The 23082-nt window shown below is 34.9% G+C and overlaps 1 long non-coding RNA gene across 1 annotated transcript; it reads left to right on the top strand.

Annotated features, from left to right (window-relative positions):
• The first annotated feature begins 21201 nt into the window (after positions 1–21201).
• On the top strand, positions 21202–21882 carry LOC143592907 (uncharacterized). Its single transcript, XR_013146009.1, has 2 exons — positions 21202–21361; positions 21794–21882. It is a non-coding gene; the product is annotated as an uncharacterized LOC143592907 (long non-coding RNA).
• Positions 21883–23082: the final 1200 nt, after the last annotated feature.

The raw sequence follows: 23082 nt of genomic DNA, 5'->3' as shown, positions 1-23082 counted from the left end.
CATCTAGCCGAAAACTAAACTAATCACCTCTCTCCTTAGACTAACCACACTAATTCTCCTTTGGTGTTCGTTTGATTGACTCACAGGTAATGAGCAAGATCTTCAAACTAAGTGTTCTTGTGAGACCTAAGGACTTACAGATGGTTGTTTTGTGTTCTCATGGATTAATGGATGGATTGATAGATGAATGTGGGATCATGAGTTGTTGGATTGTTGATTGAGTTTTCGATTAGAAAGTGTTAGGGTTATCAATCAGGAACTTAAAAGATTCTGTTGCAGGTTTAATGGGGATCTCGGTGATTTTGGGAAGGATTGCACAGATCTCAAGGGATAACTCAATGGGCTCTCTGTCTCCAGCTATAAGACCCATGGTCAATCAAAAGGGTTCTCGGTTGACTTTGTTGACCGAGATCTCCTGGCCTTTGACCGAGAACTCGTATTCTCGGTTAAGCTTGACAGAGAACACCACCCTTGACCGAAAACCTCTTTGTTTGACCGAGATCTCCCCTTTTGGACAGAGAACTCATTGATGGACCAAAATCCATTATAATATTGTTATTATTTTTCTTTTATGGTCCATCTAATGTGATTTTGTCATCATTGGCCCCTCATGTTTTAAAATTTGATAATTGTAACTCCATACTTGTAAATGTCACTCTAGTCAAGTACATATTTACTAATTTGACTCGTTTGGTGCAGTAATGGCTGATCATGCTCCCTTAAAGTTTGTGGACACACATAATATAGCTGGATACCTATTTGATCCACCACTGATTCATAAGGAGTTCAAATCCATGATTGTCGGTCTCAACACTTGCAGGATTTCTCACACCTTACGAGAAAATCCAGTCATTTGCAAGAAAATGATTACTGATTTTTGGAACAATGCCTCAATCAATCAATGAGGGCCAGGTGGAGTTGTGTCGATAGACTCCAAAGTGCAAAAGAAGTCGGTCGTCATCACAGAGGCCATCATACGAGAGGTGCTTCTCTTTGGGGATCAACTTGATTACTCAACGGAATACTCGACTACTGCTGTCTCCGAGGTGCTTACAAGAATGGGTTACGAGGGAACCTATCCTCCAGCAATCAAGAAACTGTTTCACCCATACTGGAGATTCTTGATACACACATTCTTCACATGTGTGTCGGGACGAAAGGGAGGTTCCGATGAGATTAGACACACAGATGTCGGCTGTGGTTGCTCTGATCATGGATTGGAATTTCAACTATTCCAAGTTTGTTTTCGATGAAATGATGAGCAACATGAAAGGAAAGAAAAAGGAGATGTTTCTCATATACCCTTGATTTTTACAAATGATTTTTGACTCACATTACACTGACCTTGTAAAATCTGTTGAAACATTAGATATGAAGTCGATGGGACCCAATACTTTGGGGTTGATGAAGCAGTACAAGAAAGGATCAAAGATCGTTTATCAGGGCCTTCATGCTTTGGTTAAATATGGTTGGTTTTCCAAAACAGAAGTTGTCCCTGTTACAGCTAAAGTGGCTGAAGAACATGTAGCGCCAACTCAAAGGCGTGTTACTACACTTGAGATCTCTGATGATGAAGATGAAGAGATGGAACACCGTGACATAGTTAGTGCTCCGACTGCTGAGCAACTAAAGGATTTTGAGACCTTTAAAGAATTACTACAGTCAAATGCATTGAAGCCTCCTCAAGCAGCTGTTGTAAATGAAGATAATGAAGATATCCCCGAGGAACCAGCCGCCGATCTCATTCCACGTAAACGAATAAAGAAAGATCCAAGACCTGGCGTGCTGGTCAATGAAGATGAAACAACAACACCGTCAACAACAACAAGCCCACAGCAAGAATCACATCAGCCTAAGTCCACTTCTCCTGTGACTCATGTTGATTCCAGTCCATTCATAGCCGAGCCTCATACTCAAGATCAAATTTTCGATGACATTGCTCGTGAGTTTGATTTTGAGGCAGACATTCCACACACTGATGAGGCCTATATTCCATACACTGATGCTTCTTCTGGATCATCTGACCCAATCAATCAGGGTCAATCAAGTACTGGTGTTTCTGATAAGATTGCTCAGTTTCTTTCCATGCAAGAAAAATATCTACAGAACAAACGTAAGGGAGTTGTACTTGAGGATGCTCCCGTTGATGTACAAGCTCTTCAACGTCGAGTCTTTGAACTCGAACAAGACTGTTGTCAAAGATGTACGCATCCAAGAACTGGAAGCTGGTAACTCTGATAAAGATTCCAAGATTAAAGAATTTCAGTCCAACATGGAAGAACTAACTGCTTTCTATCTAAACCTCCAACAAAAACTTGTTCAGAAGTTTGGAGATGAATTCAAGAGCAATGATGATGTAACTTCAAATATGCCCAACGTGAATCAAGGAGGCAGTTTCAGCAGTCGTTCAACTGTCAACATAGATGAATCTGAGACGCTGGAACAATATATGTCTGCTCCTCCAGTGTCAAAAGAGAAATCAGATCGTATTCAGAAAAGGCTTCTCGTGATGAAGAACTCCAATCAGAACGTTGAATCATCTGATCACCCAGACAGGTTCGTTGTCACCTTTCCAAAGGGATTTTCAGATAAATTTGGAGATTGCTCTGGAGTAGTGTCATGGGGTTTTGACGCTGAAAAGAACATGTGGTGGGTTAAACGAAAGTCCGGGATGACTGAGTACTATAAGAAGATGAAAGATTTTGGATCTTGGACTAAGGTGGATCTCAGTGACCTAATAAACTCTCCATTCCACAACCCAACTAATGATAAACGAGGTAGAGATTTCTGGAACTTCCTGAGAAGCCAAGTTGATAAAGTCTTTCCGAACATGTCAACTGCATAATCCTTTTTGAAGAAAGCAAAGGGGGTCAAGGATCCAAGGACAGGAAAGACCATGGTCAACGTTATGTGGCCTACTACAAATAAGGCCACTCATATTCCTGTTCCTAAAGCTATTCCATATGGTACTCTGGATAACATGAGATTCTGGATGTATGATAGTGAGACTGCCACCGTCGTTGTACGATTACAGAAGGGCAAGGGGCAGTACAGATTCGTTGTGTCACACCCCCAAATTTCCACTAACGGAGTTTTACCGTAAGGCGGGTGACAAACCAGGATCCGAACACATTAATCACACCAAACGACATCTACATGGTCTTAAAAGTTTTAACAAATCAAAATAAAATGTTCAGAGTACTTAAGTGCTAGTGCGGAAGCTAAACAAAGTGCGGGAGCCATCTCCCAAACAAGTTTAATAAATTCATGGCGCTACAAGCGCAAAACCAATATCAAATAATTGTTTTCAAACTTAAACCAATGCGAGTCCATGCATGCAATGTTATCCTAATCCAAGTGCTTGCTAGTGACCTGAGGAAAACATGCTAAAAAGAGTCAACACATATGGTTGGTGAGATCACAGGTTTTCAAAGTAAGTTATGCTCTATCAGTTCATAAACATTTATAAATAAAAGTGGCCCATGGTTAACTACACTTAGTTAACTCGTTGCCGCATAGTGTTATGTTTCCATCATGACCGAAGCTGACTAGTTATTGCCTCAAGTCAAGTATTGCCAAAACTTAACAATGTTTGGTCAAAGTTACACCCCGTTCGACCTCTAGTCGAGAATAATGCAGGGTGGGGTTTGTCAAACCCAATAGTACTATTTAAATTTACCACGCCAGTTAACCTTAGTTAACGGTCCGATGTTCATGAGGACTTTCCATGGCAAAGAAACACTACGTTATAAGCAACCAAACGGTTGTGTAAAGATTTAGAACAAGTAAAGTAAAACAGTTTTGCATGTTTCCTCCCCCAAAGGAAAGGTATAAAAGTGGGGCCGTAAACTCACCTTGTTGGTGCTTCGGGTATTACACAAATCCGACCGAAGTAAATGCGTCACGTGCTAAGACCCTAAAAATGCAAGTACGTAAGTTAACTTGTGGGATGGTTCCTAGAACCACTAGTATCCAACAATCTCCCATTGTTTTTAAAAAGACTTTTGACCAAAGTTTGACTTTTGTTGACTTTGACTAAAGTTTTGACCTTTGACTAAAATATTGACCTTTGACTAAAATATTGACCTTTGACTAAAAGGTTGGACTTAGAATGTTTACCTTATAATTCTAGTCACACTTAATCAATCATCAAGTATACACACTTAGCCATATTCCTTGCAATTCTATGATCAATACACTTTCACAACATCACAAGCAAGACTAACTATTTAGTCAACTAGTTCTAAGTTGACTTAAAAAGTCAAAGTTCTAATTTACCACAACTAACATATCACAATTTGCAATTATCTCAATTCAACCAACACCTTTATCACCTTTAACAATTTATACCACCTAAACCGATTTTTCTCATCAATCAAAACTCACAATTAAATTACCAAATAAATCACACATGTACACATCAGTATTAGGTTCAACATATATTTTTCTCACAATTTTTGGATTTACCAATTTGTCCAGAATATTCATATACTACAACAACATGATTTATATTTCTACAACAACACAGCAGTAATCAAAAATTTGTCAAAAATTCCATATTTGTCCAATTGATGCAAGACCAATTGGACTAGATTTCTAATTCAATTTACAACATCCTAGAAGTAGAATTATATCCATATCTATTTTTATCATCAAGTTATGAAATTTACAACTCAACTCAGAATTATTTTCTCTAATTTAGATTTGCATCCTGATTTTGTAAATTAATAAAAAGTATTCAAACAGTGTCCAAAAATTAAGATTTCAGACTTTCTGAAAACTAGATTCAAAGTAAATGTTCATAGAATCAAAAATCGATCAAAAACTCAAACATATCATCAAGTTATCAACAATCCAAATCCGTAACATCTAATCTGCCAATAAACAGTTTTAACCACAATCAACTACAAATCACAACTTTTCTATCCTTTTGATTCAAAATCATCAAGAAACATTTATGATTCAAAATCATCAAGAAACATTCTTACCAAATCAAATTTCATGTCTTATTTTTATCCATTTGATTTCATAAGAAAAGTAAAAACACATGTATTTATAAAAGACTCAAAAATACTAATCAAGACACATACAAAAATCCTTTTTACTTGTCAAACTTTGATCATCCCCTTTCATGATCCAACCATTTGGATACAAGGTTCATATGAATTAAAAGAAAAAGACACATATAAACATAATAATCTACTCACTTTGCTTGATCAAATGCTTAAACCCTTGTTTACCAAAATCACCAACTCTTGTGTTATGGAGAAAATACTAGAAGATGATTGTTTGTATGAAAGAAAATGAGAGTATGTGTGTGTGTGTGAGTATCACGGCCAAAGAGAGAGGAAAAGGGAAAGGAAAAGGTGTTGGCATCCAATAGTTGTAACCTCCTTGTTATTAACAACCCTTTATGATTGATTTAATGAATAAAATTACTTAGGTTAACTTTTATTAACTCATGTGTGACATGCTACATATTTTAATAAACATTTCCTATGTAACATAACCTAAGGTTCCATTTAAATAATAAACATGTTACATGGCATACAATATAACCTATTTAATCATTTAGCTTACTTACAATCACATCATCATGTAATAACCATAATATAACATATTAATCACATAGCACATTATACTTATCATACATGTTATATGACATGTTTATTATAACATGCAAGACGAGTTTATTATCCTAGTTATAATTAGTCACTTATCCTTGTTTAAGTCACCAATGACACGTTGACTTAAATATACGCATACATGACATCACATGTACAAGAGTTCATACTCATAGTTAACAGAACTAACTGAGTTTATAGACATAGTCAACAGGATTTAACTGGGTTTAATTAACAGAGTTAACCTAAAAATGCCGGATGTCACACGTTGATCCAAGAGATTTGCTAGAGCTTGGAGAGAAATACATCAAGACCCTCAGTACTTTTTAGATAATAGTTGACCCGATTTTTGAGGCGGCTGCAAAAGAATACACAAGCATGGCAGCTTCCATTATCAGGACCAAGTTTTGGGCAGGTGCTTTGAAAGACGCTGATATTGATTATATGGAGCATGACTGATAACCAAGCTACAAACCAATGGGGAGATTTTTGGGCCTAGATTAGATGGTTTGTACTTAGTTTGTCTTGTTATTGGGTGTTGTATGTAAACCGAGATTCTTATAGATCTCGGTGGGCTTTGGGCTATGGTTGAGCTAGCATGTTGGGTACCCTATATAAAGAACTTATTGTATAGGGTTGTGGATTGTTCATTCAGTTAGTTTTTTTGGCCGTCTAAGGTTGTTTAGACGAAGTTGTAATCATAGTGCTTAAGCACCCGACGTTTAATATAACGTGTGTTTTGAAGCAATTCCTTGTGTTCTACGTGTTTGTGTTCTGTGTTTTTGAATCATCTAGTGTTGGATTTCTGCACCAACGTCTAGATTCGTTGATATCATAATTGAAAGATCCGTGTTGGACCTTACACTTTTCGAAACCCATTTATTTTGCATTCTCCATAAGTGAAAATCCATAAGGCCTTATTGTTTTCCAAACACCTTATACACTTTGTTAACTTTTCAAAAAGTTTATAAGTTATAAGTTGATGAAAATAAGAATCCCAAACACCCCTTATTAAGTTAATGAAAAGTTATTATGAGGCAAAATAAGGAATCCAAACACCCCTAAGGGTGTGATGATCCGAGTCAAAATCTGGGCAAGATTTGAGATTCTCTGCAGCTTCGGGAGGAAGGAAAGTGTGAGATACTCTCCCCTTGTAAGGCCACCCGTAGTGGGCGATGGCCTTGGGCGACTTTTGGGCGATTAGGGCGAGCACACCACCCCCAGCGAAATGTGGGGCGATAAGGGGGGGGGGACCTTTTGTCGTCGTTTGATTAAGAAAAATAATAATAAATTAATAACTTGACCGTTGCAACGGTCAAATTAAAAAAAAATTAATTTAAACAATATATATATATATATATATATATATATGTATATACATACATACACACACCCTTCTTCTCCAAACCCATATCCATTTCATACATACACATAACCAAATTCTTCAAAAATACAACAAAAATGAATCCTAGAAACAACCCGAACCAACCGAAACACTCATTCCCTTCTTTCGAAACCCATGCCGTGGAACTCACCACTACCATGAGAGAAACCATCAACAACACGAAAAGATTACCATGGAACTCACCGCTACCATGAGAAAAACCAACAAACAACACGAAAAGATTGCCGCTAATTTGAAATTACGGGAAATGAGTAAAGAATGTGAATCCCTCAAAGCGGCCGGGTTACACGAAGATGCCGCATTATTGCAACGGCGACGAATTGAAAAAATGCGCGAATATTATGGATATTAGTTTTTTTTAGGTATTTTTTTCTAATGTTTCTTTTCTAATTTTAATGTATTTTTATTTAATTATTTAATTTTATAGGTTTCTATTTGTTTAGTTTAATTATTACAAAAATAATAAAAAATGGTGACGTGACACTGGAGAGTGCTACAACACCATTATATCCCAAAAACAAATTTCTACGCTTCTTTACGGACTAAGCGCCACGTATGCCCAATTTGTAGCCCATCAGTGCAATAGCCTAATATATGGCGGTCTAATCCTCTTTTTCCTATGGTAAAACAGATCTTGAGCCTCATATATTAATTATTAAGGATTTTAATTTTAATATACTCCCAACATTATTATTAAAGAAGCTGTGATGATGATGATGATCAATTTCTTTCTTTCTATTTGTTCGTTGGAGTGGAACCGAGGAGCAAAGTTTGAGATAATCGGCATCTTGGCAGGGCAATTAATTAATCCAATCCGGATGGTAATGTATTAATATTATTATTATTATTATTATTATTATTATTATTATTATTATGTTACATTGCAACCGATAGATACATCCATTTGCAGCAGCCATGGCCGATTTATCCTTGTGTTGTTCCGTTGTTTACATATAGATAGATAGATACATCTGAGCCTCCTCCCTCATTTAGACTTTAGAGGGTGTTTGGCTGAGCTTTTAAAACTTACTTGCATTTTCTTATTATTGCTGCAATGTTTTCCAACTTATATGTTCGGTTCGTTTACATGCCTACTTCTAATTAAAGTGGTTCTGGTTTTGGTTTTGGTTCGGGTTATAAATTAGTTTCAGTTTCCTATCTGGTTTTACAAAGACTCGGACAAAATGAGGCGAGAGAGGAACGAATAATGGTTTCTGAGGGCAGTTGCCGCCTCTCTCTGCCGATGATTTCCATTAGTTTCTTTCAAATTCCAACAGCCCTTCGTTACATATATGCGTATACATATCTTATATATATAAACGAAACCTTTAAAAGCTCACTTTTTGATCCTTTGATGCATTCACATTTCCCAATCCAACCCATATCGCTCAACGCGAGGCTGTGATGATGATTGAACACGATCCGAGTCATAATTGGGACAGGATTAGAGATTCTCCGCAGCTTGGCGTGGCAGAATCGGAGGATGGCGAGTGTGAGATCCTTTCAGGTTCTCCTCTTGCAACCTCAGTTGCAGCCATGGCGGTGTAATCCTCTTGTTCCCATGCTAAACAAATCTGAGCCTCATTTCGTCCTTTAATTATGTCAATTGTCAATTTCATGCACGGTTTCTAAGCCGATTGGATTAACTTGAGTCTGTCCGAGTGGATTGGATCAAAGTTTGAGATAATGGGCGTATCTTGGCAGGGCAATTTATCCTTCATTGTATTATTCTGTTACATTGCAACCGATTGCAGCCATGGCCCATTTATCCTTCATTGTTCCATTGTTTACAGATCTGAGCCTCACATACAATCCCCTTTGTAAGTGTTCGGGTTCGGTGAAAAGGATTACTGATCGGTTTTGGTTTAGAGGTGCATAAATCGGGTTCAGGTTCTGTCAAACGCAGTTGACATCATTCTGGCTTAAATTGATTACAGCCCTATGATTTGGGTTGGGTTGGGTTGGGTTGGGTTGGGTTGGGTCGGGTCGGGTCAGATCCTAACTGGGTTTTCTCAAACTAGTTTCCAGACTGGTTTTGGTTCGGGTTAAAACTAGTAGTTCTCAACCAGGTTTTACGACTCGGAGAATGAGGTGAGAGAGGAACGGGGGTTCTGAGGTTGGTTGCCGCCTCCCTCAGCCGATGATTTCTGTTAGCTTATTTCAATGTACAACAACACTCAATTATATATTTATTTATTTTTGAGCAACCCTTAGGGGCTTCTCTTTACCTTATTATTGGTCTCACGCCATTATATTATTTTCTTTTCATATATTATGTATTTTATTTTAATTTGTATTTTATTCTTATTATTTTTATCTATCTATTTATGTATTATTATTATAATAATAATAATTATTATTATTACTACTACTATATTACTACGCGTTATTATTAATTACTAGCAAAAGTGCCCACGCGTTGCTGCGGGTTCGCGTAAATTATCCCCCATATTGGTTTGTAGTGTTTGGTGTGGTGTGTAATGGGTCATCAATGCGAGCGAGCTGTCACGTATGCATATGGTTTGTTGGATGTTTTTTTGTGCGGGGTTGCTCACTTATATATTGACTATGCATATATATACATCGTTTTATGTGAAACGGTTGTTAATAAAGTAGTTTTGTGGGTTTTATGATTTATAATTAACATAAATTGACTGAATGTGTGTTAATTGGTGAGTAGTTAGACTGGATTTCTAATGCGAAATTTGTATTGAATTCCATTGTTTATTTTTTTATACATGATGAAGCATTAGATGTATTGGAAGCCAAAAATTGATACATAACTTGTTAGGTATTGCTTTTGGTTAAAAGTTTTTAAATCCGGGAATATATGTATATAAACTCCAATTGTGAGTTTGTAAATAAGTCGAGTGAATGGCATACAAATGAAATTATGGTTATTTAAAAGACATAACATGTAATTGTAAGACATTATAATTTGTGTAATTAACTCATGAATGAAAATTTGCGAAAACTATTTTTTTATGAGTAATCTAGATAACAAATTGATTGGATGATTATATATTTGTAATTATTATAGGTGAAGTAATGGATTATGGATACATTATTGTAACGTGGTTTGTAACTTTGCTTTTAGAGTTACTTTAGTTTTTAATATAAACTGTTGGTGGCCGAATTATTTCATATCAATAAGCGGAGGTTATTGCAACTGCCAGTAGTAGTTTGTATGGTGCGTATAAGTCTATGTCTAGTATGTTATATTTAACCATTATTTGGCCCGTATGAACACGAATTGTGTATGTGAAAAAAAAAATTACAAAATCTGTGAGTGGCAAAAAATGTAATTTTAATAAGACGTTAATCATGCATAATTGAAAAAAAACATGTATAATATGACTAATAATATCTTGTCATAACGACATGTTTTGCAAGCTCGCGAACAGAATTAATCAGAAACGAACAGAATTAAACACACATGCAACTATTTTTAAAAGTTGTCTTCCAAGCTTGCGAACATAATTAATCAGAAACGAATGATATTTTTTAACAGAAATTTGTATAAACTTGGACCGAGCTTTTAAAAAACCGGTGATGATAACATGGTGTCACTGTCATTGCTAAATAGAGTAATATGACTAAATGTCTAATGTTGCAAACAAATACAGTAACCAGTTACAATACAAATATGATTATGATAGGCAAACTGTTTTAGCATTTGCACAAAACTGAAAAAAAAAATGTTACAAAACAAAAAAAATTAAAAAGACAAACAAATAAGAAATAAATGAATACATATTGTGATCTATCGACATCGTGTCTTGCAAGCTCATGTGAAATATCAATTTTAATCATGGCAACTTCATGACATTTGTTTATCATTCAAACAACTTTGGTTGTTGCTGATTTTTTTCATTTCATTATCCAAATACTTTAAGAATTGGGTATCAACCGTTTATTCCAACCAGGACAGTTCTGATATAATATTGTTAGTTATAAGAATTTAAAGTTATATATATCGTCAAGCTAATTGTTTGACTTTATTTGAGTCAAGATGTAGCAAATCACGCACGTCTCCTTAATGTTATGATGTTTGTTTATCGATCAAACAAATTTGATTGTTGCTGATTTTTTCTTTATCCAAACACTTTAAAAGTTTCCAAAAGTATCAACTATTGATTCCAACCATGACGGTTGTGAAATATGACCACAATATTGTTAGTTACAAGAATTTAAAGTTCTATGGTATCGTCAAGCTGATCGTTTGAGTTTATTTGAGTCAAAATGTAGCAAATCACGCACATATCCTCAATGTTTGGCCACACGGATATATATATATATATATATATATATATATATATATATATATATATATATATATATATATATACAATCACTTTAATTGTCATTTAAAGATATTACTTTAGTGGCGCATTTTCCTTTTGACTCATTAATGAGTTTTTTTATTGTTATAGTGTTTTTTTAAAATAGAGATAGAAATTCCATTATGAATGTTTTACATTCTTATAAGTAAAAGAGCCAAAATTGTTCTATTTAGGACTTAACACTAATGAATAGGGAATAGGGTCAACAGTGACCATAAGTTTGTGTTTCAATATTACACGTCTGCTTTGATGTTAATCATTAATGAATAGGATGTTTGGATATGAATCAAACGTGATTCTTATGACTTTTTCAGTGTGGAAAAACTGTTTTTGATTTTGATTGCCTAAAAAGATGAATCCTCAAGCTTGTTGGTTCAAACCACACACTAATTTGCTTGTAACGTAAAAGTGCAGAAGGTTTAGTGAATATCTGGAGAAAAAAGGATTAAAGGCTGCCCTATTTAGTAAAGCAAATGACTATATATAAAGCCATATATAGGGTGTGTTTGGGATTACTTATTTACCCAATTTCTATACCCGGGCAATTCCATGAACCAAACGACCCTTAAAAAAAGTGGGTCAAAAAGTCAAATGGGTTGAATAGCTAAAAAGAAATGGGTCGAACGGGTCAAACAAGTATAATACGAACTTAATGGGTCAAACGATAATAAACAAATTCATCATCACAGTTAACAAAACTAACAATATCAAAAACAAATTTACTGCCTTTGACTTTTCATCCTCATAAGATTCGAAAGAAAAGCCTTACCAGGGCATACCTTTTTCAAAACTTCTTTAATTTCTTCTCCCACCTTTTCTTGAATATCCTACTTTTAAGTTCATCCATTTTCTAATAATAAATTAAGTAACAAACAAATATGTGACTTTATAAGTGACAATGTGTTAACCCCTTTATAAATGGGTCAATACGAATGGCTAGGTCAGCGAAACCCAATCCAACTTGATTTGAGCCGTACCAAAATGACCCGTTTCAACACGAACCCATTTTGACTTTTAACCCATAATGAAAGTTGGTGTTACCTTGATTAACCACATTATATAAGTAGCTGCAAACAATGCTTGTGATTCATAATCATCAAAATCCAGAATAATCGTACACGAGCGAAAGAGTAGTAATATGCAAAAATAAATCAACATGGGTCTGGCCAATATGAGCTGCAATATGATTTATCCAGCAAAGTGAGAGAAAACAACAATAAAGCCAGTGTGCTTGAAACACATAAACATATACCACATTTAATTAAGTCAAATTAGTCAAACTTTGTGAAAAAAAAAAACCAGATATGCATACCTATCTTCCTATGTAACGCTTGATTAACGTTTCACTCTAGATAAGCTCTTCCTATTATCATTGTACAAATTGTTAATGATACATAGATGCAATAGATTCATGAAATTATGAATATGACAGCCTTAAACCTTCCAAAGTTGATGTACTTCTTGTACCGTGTGACAGACTTTCTTCTAATTCTTATTTATACCATGAATCTTCTAATGTCCTATTCATCAACCGCTTCCAATTAGCTAAATTTTCAGTCACTCAAAACAAAACAAAACAAAACAAAAATAAATCTTAAAAAAAATACATAAGTAGTCATCGATAGTTGAAGCTTAAACATACGTTTGATTGTGGAACCAAGAGTTCCCAATCTCGGTTATTAATTAACTTATCAATTATCTAAAGAAGAAACTGTTAATACTCACAAAATCATTATAGACATAAGACATAATAAAAAGAGATATTAATAGACCAAGAAGGGTTAAGTTCACACCTGACTTTTGGTCATGTAAGATACTAACCAGCAACGATGATTCTATGCACGGTAGTTTATCTTTGATTTCTGAAAATTAAATTTAATAGGATCAGAGAGTGAAATCAAAGAGATAATTATTCGCTAGAGCCTGGGAAAACAACTCACGAGCCAAAATAAAGATTGAAAAAAACAACTCACCAACAGAGGTTGAGCTATGAAAAAAAACATAACTGTATATATTTGTCATTAATTACCTTACGAGTTGCATAAAGTTCATAACGTAGAACTTGGTAGAACTGGAAAGAACTCACGCCATCCCTTTAAATGTACATGAAAAATATGAGTAAATATATTTGGAATGAATAAAAATAAATGATAATACAATACATATAGAAAATGATACGCTTTGGTTTTTCCCAGGTGCTCTCGAGGATGTAGCAGAAGTTCCCTATCTTTTGTGCATAACCAAATGAAACAACAAATAAAATACATAAATCTAGACTTGATTGATATATCCATCAATAAAAGATCATACATAATCATTAAATATGAAAGATACAAAAAAATTTATAAAATTTGCATTAGATGTTATAATATATATGCATACAAATATGTATAAAACTCTTAAAAAAGTTATTAACATGCCATGCTAAATGCTTTATAATATAGTGTGTGTATGCATATAGCAACTATAAAAAAATAGATATAGAGTATATAGATATTTGGGTATTTTTATCATATATTTTAAATAGTTATTATCATTAAAAATGATAATATGAATTTAGTGTCATAATGTAATTACTAATTAATTAAAAAATATTATATATACTTAATGTAATTATCAAATTACAAGTATCATAAACTAAAAGACAATAAATTTTTTGCATCTTCTAAGTTCCATTTCAATTTCAATCCCTTAACTCTACCTCCTTTCTAAACATAACACAAAAACCCTAAATCTCCCCACCAAAACTAAAACACAAACGCAAAATAGAAACATCACACATCGATCATATCTGCATGGTAAAGAAGACAAACATGCGAGCGAAAAAGGGTGCACTTGAATCCACTAAAACGGCTTAAATTAGTAAGCAACTTGAAACCCATCCAATGTAATAAAAAAATGATGAAAATTGAGACAAATTTTAAAATCACGTATTAAATTCAAATTTATTTACCTTTCTAAGTGGATTATTGTCAAGCTTTAAGAATGTGTCAAATTTTATATATTTAACTTCAATGGAAACACAAGAAGAAAGTACCATTCCAGATAAACTCATCATTCTAAAGGAAATCACCTATCATTTTAGGAGTCGTATCTTTAAAACGGTCTGAGATCGGGGTGTGAAAGGACCCGGGGGGGGGGGGGGTATATAGCAAAACATATATCACATTATTCAATTCAAGTGCAATAATAATATTACTAAATTGTAAAAAAAAAAAAAAAGAATTTGAAATCTACCACAAGCTCCCTCTTCCAAGATTGATAACTCATATAAGAATTTAGAAGTTGACCTATCCATCATCTTCATCCAAACAGGTCCTTCATCTTCTCTATAACAAGCTAGTATATATCTTCAAATCACCTTCACCAACAAAATTCTTGATTTCCCCATCCAATTTTAACAATCTTAACACATTAATTTAAATTAAATCACTCAATTGAACATTAAAAAATAAATAACAAAAAAATCATCTTTGACTATTTTTCTCAAATTAAAGATTAAATTAAAAAAATCAAACTCAACCACTCAATTCAACATTATCAAATCAATTTCTAACCAATTTTGCTCAAATTAAAAATTAAACACATTAAAACAAATTCAACCATTCACTTCAAAATTATACATTATCTAACGTCGAACTAAAACTAAAAAGGAATTTAGATTGGAAATAAACTCACATTTGTACATGAATCTGGCCTATCTCTAAATGAGGTTACTCTTGAAATCAGTTGCAATACGCCATGGAAGTTGCAGACAGTAAGCACCTATTGCTCTGTTTAGTATTAATACAATACACCAAATTGAAACAGATTGTTGAGTTGGGATTAAGAAGCCTCCAATAAATTGATGTTTTAAGGTATGAGTTAATTGAATAAACAAAATTTTTTAGCCCGTATAACTTTCCTGTTGGATTGAGAAGTCATTAATAGTAATTAATTGAAATAAAGTTATGCAATATATCTTTCAAACCTTTGCATTAATGAAATATATATATAAAAACTTTTTCCATTCTTAAAAGGATTAAAGGGTAATTACACTAAACGTAAGGCTTCGTGTACTTGTACGACACGGTTGTAGAATGATATGATGTAATGACAGATTACTTTTTCTGCCCAATTGTACATAGTCTCTTTTCTCCTTGTCCTCTAATTATGAAATGCCTATTTCGTCCATCACTTATACTTAATAATATAATATAGATATTATTGTTAGAACTTTGATTTTCTCTTATATTCCTTCGTACATGTGGAAAATAAAACCTCGACACGAGGGTGTGATGATGATTGAACATGATACGAGTCTAAACCGGGCTAGGATTAGAGATTTCCCGCACCTTGGCGTGGCAGAACCAGGGGACGGCGAGTGCGAGATCCTTTGAGGTTCTCCTCTTGCAACCTCTATTGCAGCCATGGCGTTGGTGTAATCCTCTTGTTCCCATGGCAAAACTAATCTGAGCCTCATTTTGTCAAAACACTCCCAACTAAATAATGGCATGGCTGTGACGATGAATCTCTTTCGAGTGGATCCCAGGAGCAAAGCTTGAGATTATCCGCATCTTGGCTTGGCAATTAATTAATCCAATCAGGATGGTAATGTAATTTAGTATTATTATTCTGTTACCTGCATTGCAACCCCGATAGATACATTTGCAGTCATGGCCGATTTATCCTTGCTTGTTCCATTGTTTACACATAGGTACATCTGAGCCTCTTCCCTCATCTGGTTTCAGTTCCTTATCTGGTTTTACGACTCGGAGAATGAGGCGAGAGAGGAATGGATAATGGTTTCTGATGGTGGTTGCCGCCTCTCTCCGCCGATGATTTCCATTAGTTTCTGTGAAATTCCAACAACCCTCCGTTACATATATACATATACATATAGGGGAAAGTTAACGTACAAACTAGAACACTGTACTAAGCATGCGAATCAAATAATGTAATTATATATACAAGTGGTGATGATGATTGAGCGTGATCCGAGTCAACACGAGGCTGTGATGATGATCGAACGTGATCCGAGTCGAAATTGGGACAAGATTTGAGTTACTCCGCAGCTTGGCGTGGCATAATCAGAGGAAGGCAAGTGCAAGATGCTCTCGGGTTCTCCCCTTGCAACCTCTGTTGCAGCCATGGCGGTCTAATCCCCTTGTTCCTATTGTAAAACTAATCTGAGCCTCATTTTGTCAAAATTAGAATTTTATTAGTCAAATCGAAAGAAATGAGGCCATCTTCTAATTCTAATTAAAGTTTAAATTTTGACTTTATTTAGTCAAAACTGAACTTCGTGGCCGATGATTCTGTTTAGATTTCAACGACCCCTAATTTGTTATGTTGCACCACTTTGCTGATATGCATCGAATTAATTACAGATGCGTCCTTTAATTATGTCAATTGTCAATTTCATGCACGGTTTCTAAGTTAGTACAATACAATATAGTTGATTTTTAAGAGGTCGTGATGATTAACTTGAGTCTGTCCGAGTGGATTGGAGCAAAGTTTGTGATAATGGGCGTATCTTGGCAGGGTAATCAATCAATCCGGATGGTAATGTATTATTCTGTTACATTGCAACTAATTGCAGCCATGACCCATTTGTCCTTCGTTCATTGTTCCATGGTTTATAGATCTGAGCCTTACATTGAATCCCCTGTTAAAGTGTTCAGGTTTGGTGAAACGGGTTCCTGATCGGTTTTGTTTTAGAGGTGCACAAATCCGGGTTCGGGTTTTGTCAAAAGCGGTCGACATTGTTTTGGCTAAATTGATTACAGCCCTATGGTTTGGGTTGGGTTGGACTGGGTCCTAATTGGGTGTTCTCAAACTAGTTTCCAAACCGGTTTTGGTTCGGGTTAGAAAGAAGTAGTTCTCAACAAGGTTTTACGACTCGGAGAATGAGGTGAGAGAGGAACGGGGGTTTCTGAGGGTGGTTGCCGCCTCTCTCAGCTGATGATTTCAATTATAATCTTTTAAAGTCAAACAACTCTCAGTTATTTATTTATTTATTTATTTTTGAACAGCTAATACATATGTGTATGTATACATAATTTAGGGGTGAGCATAGATGAGGCCAGAGGAGATGGTTTCTAGGGGTGGTTGCCCTCCTCTAAAGGTTTGATTTTGACTTTATTTATTTATCTAGTCAAATTAAATTGGCCGATGATTCTGTTCATATTTTCAACCAGATGGTAATCTATTATTATGTTACATTGCAACCGATAGATAGATGCGTTTGCAGCCATGGCCGATTTGTCCTTTGTTCCATTGTTTACAGATAGATCTGAGCCTCATTTAATCATTTGTTTTCTCCCAGTTTGTTGTTGCCTGTTATTGCCATGTAAGTTGTTTGTATCATATCATTCATTGAAGTAAATGCTTACATCGAAATGGAAAGAAAACGAGCTACAAGCTGCACCGCTAGACCTATTTGCAAAACTAAGCCGTTTAACAATTACATTACCATTCATTGTTGATCATCGAATTGAAGCTTGATTTTGACGTTATGTGGTCAAAATTGCTTTTTGTTGCTGATGTTTGTTTCCATATCTTAACAGCCCGTGTGTTATGTGAGATCAGTTTGTTGAAGCTGCTGATTTGAATATGAATAGAGTATAAATTGCAATTTTTGTCCTTTCCATTAGCTCTGGAACACAGGGTTAGAGCATTCACATCTATTCTCAAACCTTCCTTCACTCATGATTTATAAATGCTTACTTTTAAAGAGGCTGTGATGATGAAGCTTAATATGTCCGACTGGATCGGAACAAAGTTTGAGATAAATCCGCATCTTGGCAGGGCCATCAATCCAATCTGGATGGTAATGTATTAACTCACATTGCAACCGATAGATATATACATACATTTGCAGCCATGGCCGATTTATCCTTGTTTGTTCCATAGTTTACACAGACATCTTAAATGAACCAAAGCTCGGTTTGATCTCAATGAGCGTAAACGAGCTTCCCATACAAGGCTCGAGCTCTGGCTCGATAATTAAACGAGATTTTGTTTCGAGCTTTTTTATTGATGTGAGCGGCTCGGCACATTTACACCCCTAGATTTTGTTATTGTTGATCTGTAACTTACTTTGTTTTGATGTCTCAAGTGATTATTTGCTGGGGACATCTGTTTCGTGACTCGAATGAGACGAAAGAGGAACGAATAAGGGTTCTGAGGGTGGTTGCCGCCTCTCTCCGCCGATGACTTCCATTGATTTCTTTGAATTTCCAACAACCCTCCGTTACATATATAATCTTAAATATATATATAAACGAAACCTTTATATATGTATATTAGTTTTTATCCCCCGTATTACTGGGGCTGTTTTACATTACTCATTTTTAATATTTATATACTTTTTTGGGTTTAATTTTATTTATTGTAATGAAATTTATAATATACTTAGATTTTAATGATAAAAAGGTTTCACAAATAACTAAGATATAACCCGGTTTAAAAGTTATCTGGGTTTGGTAAGACCCAAGACCCGCTTATTTTTTTTACTATAAAATTGTTTCTTAATTATAAATAATAATTTAAAAAAAAATCATATAATTTTTGTAATATCCTATTTTATAGGATTTTCATATCAATAATTTGGTGGGAATAATTTTTAATTTAATGAGATGTTATAACCCGTTTAAAGAATATCTGGGTTTGGTAAGACCCATACCCGTGAATTCGGGTCGAATGCATGGGAATTCTCCATTTAAAAATCAAACAAATCTAATGACTCCAAAAAATGAGAGAGACTCGCGACACGTAGGATTTTTATGTTTTCGTTTATATATAGATATGTGTGTGTGTGTGTATGTGTATGCAGAGAGAAAGAGACCGAGGCTGATCCTTTGATGCATTCACATTTCCCAAATCCAACTCATACCACTCAACATGAGGCTGTGATGATGATTGAACATGATCCAAGTCTAAACCGGGCCAAGATTAGAGATTACCCGCACCTTGGCGTGGCAGAACCAGGGGACGGCGGGGGCAAGAAGCGAGATCCTTTCAGGTTCTCCTCTTGCAACCTCTGTTGCAGCCACTGCGATTTAGTCCTCTTGTTCCCTTACTAAAACAAATCTGAGCCTCATTTTATCAAAATTAGAATTTTATATTACATTATTTTTATTTTTTGTGTGCATGTTGGAAAACGAGCATGGGATCTGGTACCATTTGGTAACATTATTGTGTGTTTATTTTTAACATTTTCACTATTTATTTTTGTTTTCATAGTCTAAATATTCACTTTCAAAACTGCATATGTTTTATGTTAAGAGTCTGTGATGATGAATTTCTATATGTTTGAGTGGATCAGAGCAAAGTCTGAGATTATCGGCATCTTGACTTGGCAATTCGGATGATTATGTATTCTGTTACATTGCAACCGATATATTTGCAGCAATGGCCAATTTATCCTTGTTTGTTCTGATGTATTACAGCTGCTGAAATAAAGCTCGTTTACTTATCGAGCCTGATCTCGAGCCTTGCATGGGAAGCTCGTTTAGGCTCGTCGAGCTTTAACAAGCCTTGCCTATTTTTAAGTTTTACCACATTTGGACTTCTATGTATTAGTTTCACACTGCACATTTGAGCTCAAGCTGAGCTTTGGCTCGTTTAAGGTACTACATGAGGAGAATGGTTATTAGGGTTAGGGTTTGTAATAATGTAAACAGATTCTTCCACTCAGACGATGAGTTGAGGCCATGAGAGGAGAAGGTTATTGGGGGTGGTTGCCCTCCTCTCTTCAAATCGAAGTTTTATTCTGACTTTATATATTAAGTCAAAATTGGTCTTCGTGACCGATGATTCTGTTTAGATTTCAACAACCCCTAATTTAATTTGTTATGTTGGAATGTTGGATTAGTTTCTTAAAATTATACGCTAAAGGGGTTCGTCAAAACCAGGCTAAATCAATTAATGAGAGCTCATCGCTTACAAATCCACTATGATTTGTGGTTATGTTTCATCAGTTTGCAGCTGCTGATATGACTAGAGTTGATTGCAATTTTCGTCCTTTAGAGCATTCACATCATTCACAAGCCTTCCTTCAGTTCCATGATTTAAAACTGCTTACTTTTAAGAGGCTGTGATGATGATGAGCTTCAATATGTCCATCCGAGTGGATCAGAACAAAGTTTGAGATTATATTCAGCATCTTGGCAGGGCAATTAATCCAATCCAGATGGTAATGTATTCTGTTACATTGCAACCGTTTGATTTTCAGCCATGGCTGATACATCCTCCTTTGTTCTATTGTTTACAGATGCATCTGAGCCTCGGTTAATCATTCACTTTCTCTGATGCCAAGGCTCGGTTTGATCTCGGCTGAGCAGTGTGAAATGAATACATAAAAGTCCAAAAGGAGGTAAAAACTTTAAAATACACAAGACTCGATATGTAACATTTCCAAATTTTTCAAAACATATAATGGAAAATATATAATAAAAAAATGGAAATACCTCACTTTGAATAAATGAACGGATAGATTCATCCCACATTGAAAGATGAAAAAAAATATGGAAGTTCCCACATGGGTATAAGTATGGAAGGGAATTTGATCCCACGTGGAAACTTGAAAGAAAATGGAAGCTCTTTATAAGGAAATGAGTTTACATAACAATATTCTTATGATAGGTCACTCTCAAGTGGCCCTAGCGGAGGGTGCGCAGGGGCGAGTGCGATGGGCGCAATGTGGCGCTTTGATGGCGCACTTTGCACGGGCTCTGGAATCAGCTATAAATAGACACATATATATTAATATATATTAAGAGTTTAATACCCGAGTGTCGTAACGATATCCTATCCGATCGAAAGAAGCTTTTTATACACGAATCCAAAAGCTTTACCTGAATAAGGTAAGACATTGTGCCATCGTGTAAAGTTTCTAATCTCGTGATTATCGTTATGATTATGGGTTTATATTAACTTAGCTATACTACACGGTATTTAACCTAGGTGCTTAATACCAGGAAGCTCATAAACAGTAAACGTGCAAGGTGAGACATTCAAGTTTTTATACAACTCACATTTGCGTGAGAAAACTATTTTTCCGATACTGTCATGGTGATTTCAAAACCTACAAAACCCATGATAGACTGTCTAAATATTTTCAAATGTATTTATAAAGTATATTAAATACATTACAGTGATTAAGTCTCTGTAGACTTACGGGATGGTTACTACTGGTATTGTGGGTTTTGTATACAAGGCTTGCCTACTGAGCTATTACATGTTACTTATTGGACAAGTGTTAGCCAGTAAGTAATATGACCACAATCATAGATACGATCGAGTGACAAGTACCTTTCGGTAATTTGTAAGCAGGCAGATGTAAAAACATCTTAATGCTGTAATTGTATATGTGTCATTATAAATGAATGTACTCACTAGTATTTTCCGCTGATCAAATATTTTAAAACATGTTTCAGGTGAGATGATAAAGATAAAGGGATGGTGCCTGCGGGCCTTCCAGCTTAAATAAGTGGCTTATCACCAGAATAAAGAAACATGTTTTTGTTGTAAAATAGGGTTTATCCATATAAAACATTTGTAAGGATATAAATGGGTTTTATCCAACCAGATGAAATAAAAATCATGGTGTTTTACACTCTGATAATTTTTCCTAACTACGGTCCTGATGAATTTTCCGCTGCTAAATAATAAATACCGATACCACCACTCGCGTTCACGGCTCCCATCCCGGGGTATGGGTTCGGGGGTTGTGACAGAAGTGGTATCAGAGCCCCTGGTTTAAGCAACATTGGTATTTTGATAATACATATTCTTAAACATAAGAGTTAGGAAATCAACATGTTTACTTATGTGTTAATTATACGGATAAGATTTTAGCTGTAAATATTATATGGTTTATTTTAGAATCGTTATTAGTTTTAATTAATACCTTAAGTAATTTAATAGAAGCATTCCAAAAATATATCCATTACCAACATGAGTATAGAAATAGTAAACCCAACATATCAAAATTAAAGAAACACAAATGAACCCATGGCATTTCAAAAATCAAACACCTTCAAAACCAACCTTAGAAAAAGAAAATACTTGGAATAGCTAAGAAAAAGAAAATCAGAAAGAGACAAGAAATTTGTGTAACACAATTACAGCCATAACCACAACTCACAACCATATGGAGCTGCATAGAAACCCATATTAAAGAAGATGAATAAATGTCTTGATGAGTATGAAAAATTCCAATTGGCAATCAATAATAGCAACGTAGAGACGTATATCAACCTTCCAGCCCACAATCAAAAAGTTGAAAACCAAGAAGTTGATATTTTTCCGGACGAACAATCAAACACAAGCCGGTTAGAAGAATGATGAATAAATGGTTGGCAGTTCCACATTATGATAAAATCCCTATGTACCTTGTCAACCCTTAAACTCCAAACAACTCATTTCTTAAGTTGGAATAAACACAACTAATCTCTCGCAAAGGAACATGTGGGGCAAAGAATCAAGATACAAGATTACAAACAAAACGGAGATAGAGATCTGAAGGCAATCGACTGATGGACATTAATCAAAGAATTATTACGATCGGAAATCATACATCGAAAAGAACCACTAAAACATATTATTATTATATATATATATATATATATATCGTATTTTTCTTTTTGGTATAGGTAAAATATATAAATGTAAATAGAAATGATACATATAAAGTAAAAGTGGCAATGATCAACAATTTTAAGAG

The sequence above is a fragment of the Bidens hawaiensis genome, unplaced genomic scaffold (assembly GCF_021521415.1).
Source record: "Bidens hawaiensis isolate Kalapana, Puna unplaced genomic scaffold, B.hawaiensis_p1.1 tig00041364_1, whole genome shotgun sequence".
NCBI lineage: Eukaryota > Viridiplantae > Streptophyta > Magnoliopsida > Asterales > Asteraceae > Bidens > Bidens hawaiensis.
The sequence above is the reverse complement of the archived record's forward strand: the minus strand, read 5'-3'. Positions and strand labels throughout refer to the sequence as shown.